Source organism: Panicum virgatum, chromosome 1K (assembly GCF_016808335.1).
Source record: "Panicum virgatum strain AP13 chromosome 1K, P.virgatum_v5, whole genome shotgun sequence".
In the NCBI taxonomy this organism is placed as follows: Eukaryota; Viridiplantae; Streptophyta; class Magnoliopsida; order Poales; family Poaceae; genus Panicum; species Panicum virgatum.
Genome location: NC_053136.1, coordinates 26,340,795 through 26,345,100, shown reverse-complemented (window position 1 = coordinate 26,345,100; position 4,306 = coordinate 26,340,795). Strand labels below are relative to the sequence as shown.

The following is a 4,306-nucleotide window of genomic DNA, read 5'->3' as shown; positions in this document are numbered from 1 at the left end:
GCAGTTCATCTAATAATCCGAGTCCTTCCCAGGTGGTGCCTTCTGGAACAAATCGGTTTTACTCCAAGGTGCTGTACGCTGCACCGTTAGGCCTAGTTTGGATTGGGGGGGGGGGGGGGGGGGGGGGGTGGCGGCGGCGGCAGACTCTGCAGGCTTGCACCATCGTTCCCCGGGCGTGCTCTGGGTGGTGCCATCCCCAGCAGCATTTGGTAAATTGTTCCCACGGGGTGCTCTCCCACAAGCTAGCAGACAAGGGCAGCCAGCAGATTGCATTACAGGCAAAAGTTTGTCTCAAACAAGAGATTAGCACGTAAAAAAAAACTTGCGAGAAAATAATACTCAATTCATTCTCAACAGATTGCATTGCAAGCAAGAGTTTTCCATCAAACAAATCCCAACATGTCCCATCCATCCATCACACAGCAAGACAAAATGTTTGAGAAATTCATGAAAAATTCTACGGATGATGTCTTCTTCATGACTGGGGAGCAAATAGCTTCAATTAGCAGTTAGCAGAGGAACTAGAGGGCCGAGGCTGCACTTGCAGGCCCCGTAGCAGCAGAAGCAGCAAGTGAAAAGGCTACCAAAGGATGAAAGAAACAACACTAGACTTTATCAGCAGGAGTAAGAATATGATCAGCATGAATTAAAATTTAACTATTCACGCAGCACACATAACATACGATGAACTGAAGATCATGAAGCTGCATCAGATATAGCAACATTTTACCATAGACTAGATCAACTACAAATTTCAAAATAAATAACTATTGGATTAATACAGAAACCATGGTTGCAATTAATACATCATCAAACATAACCGCAAATGACAAAGCCATGGTTGCAATTAATACAGCAAAAAATGAATGTTTCAGATGAGATCCTCAACTAAATTTCTTCTTTGGAAAAAATAGCATTTCAGGTTGAATGATGGTTTCTTAATGAAGCTTACTAGGGCCAACAAAGTTGGACGAAGAGAACAACAAGTATTAGATTTTACAAGACATCATGGAGCATGTGCAGATATTCAGAATTTAGGGGAAAAAAAGAAGTGCAGATACTTCAAAATACTGCTAGCTAGGTATGATTATAAATAAGCAAGCATCAAGTGATCTAGAAGTTGAGCTTATCTATTTCCCATTGCAGTAAAAAGACAGATCCGATGATGATGAATGGACATATGAAACATGGCACCAAAATATTTTATTACATGGTCCATAAATATGATCAAGGGATATAGGATAATTGCTCAACAAGGGATGACTAATCATTATCAGAACTGATAAAGGATAATTATCAGAACTCAGCCAGAGAGAGACTAAATCAACATAGTCCTCTGGGTTTATATTATTTGGTTGGTGATCTAACTACCCTTCATCGCCATGATGCGCTCTATTGTGAAAGACTACCGCTACTGCTGGAAGTTTAATTTGGTTATCAATTGGATGGAATCAGTTTGCAGGTGGGGCGGATTGTGGACGGCCGCGAGACCACAACGCTTGCCGCAAAGTAATCACGCGGGTTGGTGGTTGTTCACTAATTCTGCTGTGCAGCTAGCTGGTATCATGTGGGCTTCGCTGTAGAGAGATAGAACCCGCATGACCCGCAAAGTTCATGTCATTGTCATTACTAGTCTACAATCTCACGGCAAGCAAGCAGGCAGCCACCACAGGCTGCACCCAAACAGTCAGCTAGGTGCCGACGAGCAGGCAGAAGCCGAGCGCACTTGGCAGGCAAAGCTCACCACGGATTTGGAAATTGGAAATCCCAGCGGCTGCTCCATGGGCCAATCCTATCCGCAGGGATCTAGATGAGCAGACCCAGCACCCACCTTGGGGAAGAGGGAGGATGCGCTGGATTGGAGGCTTCAAGTGCCGACGAGTAGGGGCAGAGACATCCTACACGGCGCGGCTAATGCTGTGGGTGCCGGCTGGAGCTAGAGCTGAGCAGCGGGAGTTCATGCGTGCGCTCCCGCCCGGCCGCCCCTCCGGGAAGATAGAAGGAACTGTGGAAGAGTACGACTTACGACGGCGGCGCAGCGCTGGCGACAGCGTTTGCGAGTCTTTGCGGGTTCCTGCAGGTTTTTCCCTTTGTCCAGCGGGCTCGGTGACGTGGGCAATAGTGGGCTGCAAACAATCTGCAGCTGGGCCGCTTACGTCGCGATCAACAATTTTGCGGGGCGGGTTCGCGGGTTGGTATAAGAGCCCGCCCCGCCTGCAACCTGAGGATGGAAGGTCCCCACACTAAGAATTTGAAACTGTTTTTTCAGCACACCAAAAGTTCTTTCAATATGATTACGGAGTTGAGCATGCCGGTGGTTGAACAGTTCTTTATAGTTTGCATATGATCTATGCCTCCTAAACTCGCTAAAAATGGTATCTAACACCTCGGTACGGATGAATGAATGAGGGTGTGTTTGCGTATCCACCATCTACAAGGTAAAACTTCACTACTGGCACGTCAAAGCCCTTACTATGAGCAGATCGAAGGACTCCCGCATCAGATGCTGATCCCTCCCACCCACATGAGATGAAAGTAAATTTCAGATCAAGATCACAAGCGCACATCACATTCTGTGACAATGTTCCCTTCCTGTTTCTGTAAGGAGGAGCTCTTTCTTCTGAAATGGTAATTGAGACATGAGTACCATCTATAGCACCAATGCAGTTCTGCATTAAAGAAAAAAAAAGAAAACCAAGGAATGAGTGTTGGAATCATGTGTTGTGAAGTTGAGATTAGAGCAAATATTTAATACCTATTACTAACCTGGAACAAAAGCGTATATCGAGGATCAGACACAATCTTGACATGTGTCTAGTTTACATTTGGCAGCTTCACAAATCTATGAGTGAGAGCTGGAATTATATGGAAGACCTACGTAATTTTCCGAAGTATTATCTCTCTACTATGTTGGAATTTCTTTTTTAGCCTCTCGGTGCTAGCATTATGAGAGAGCATGAACATAAACATTCATAACTGCTCCTCAATCTTAACACCATGAGTATCACGTAACAAATTCTCCACTCTGAAAATGTGCTATTGCTCTAAAAATATGAGACTCCATCCTAAACTCCACTTTGCACCATCTCTCATGACCTTCTAAAATTTCTTTCACCCTTTCTGCCCCAGATAGAGATGAGGTATGCTATGGCATCTTCTCATCGTATAGGCACAATAAGTGCAGGGACCATAACTAGAAATAGTTCATCGTCCTCTTCTTCCTCATCTTATCTAACATGAATCTTCTAACTTGATCCTCCCAAGAATCCATTTTCTAGTATAGATATAAAGGACTATGTAAAATAGAGTGTCATAGGTTAAATCTATATTAATTGTTAATTACAAAATGAAGGGTTAAATTGTTGCTGTGTTAAGTCAGTGTGTCTCTTATGATGGAGTGCATCAAGAAAATCAGTAGTGCGGTTTACTTGGAATCTAGCGCAGTAAACACTTTTCTTTGGCAGTGTGTAACATTAAAGTAGACATGTGCACTCATAGTTTGCATAAATTGAACGGGTATATGTGTACAGACACACACAACAAGATGACAGAAACAAAGCCATAGCAAGAGTTGCATAGCTCATTGCTGACGAACGTAATAACTACCCAAATGAAGTGTATGCTAATGCTCTATGGACAAAAAATACATCAATCTCAATGGATATGATAAAGCAATCAAGAGAGGGTGCTTTCAGTCTAAAACCACAAGGCTAAACCCCACATGACTAGGACATAAATCTGATTGGGCTTTGAACCAGATAGAAAAGCACACAGGCATTATGCAGTACAAAGTTAGGAGGCTTACCTAGTCCAAGAGTAACCAGCAAAAAGATGAACAAGGAGTGGTTCTTGGAGAAGAGTAATGGCCGAGATCTGCAAGAGCTACACATGGGAATCAGGAGAGGTCAGAGGTGTACAAACCCTATGAAATTAGGAGAGAAGGAGGGGGAGAACTCACATGTGCCAAGCTGGAGGCGCGGCTGCAGATCTACGGAGAGGCCGAGCGGTTGCAGCAGCGGGGAGGTCGAGCGGCAAAGGGGCGGCGGAGGTGGAGTGACCGACGGGGAGGAAGGGACATAGGTGTCGGCTCCCGGATGCAGAGGAGGAGGGGCTGCAGGTCCTGGCGCCAGAGGCCGGAGGCCGGTGGGCGGAGGGCGGAGGGTGAAGGTCCCTCCCGTCGCGTCCCTTGCGACATGGTCTCCCAGCCGCGCCGGGACTTGGGAGGTGGGGAGCGCTGGCCCTAAGGCTATCTCCAACCATTCCCCCGTCCAACTCCCCCCAAACGTACTATTTATTATATTTTACT

The 4,306-nt window shown here is 45.5% G+C and overlaps 1 long non-coding RNA gene across 1 annotated transcript; it reads right to left on the bottom strand.

Annotated features, from left to right (window-relative positions):
* Window positions 1-343: 343 nt before the first annotated feature.
* Window positions 344-4,240, bottom strand: LOC120700194. Its single transcript, XR_005685798.1, has 3 exons — window positions 3,959-4,240; window positions 3,806-3,882; window positions 344-2,669 (listed from the first exon to the last, which is right to left on the bottom strand). It is a non-coding gene; the product is annotated as an uncharacterized LOC120700194 (long non-coding RNA).
* Window positions 4,241-4,306: the final 66 nt, after the last annotated feature.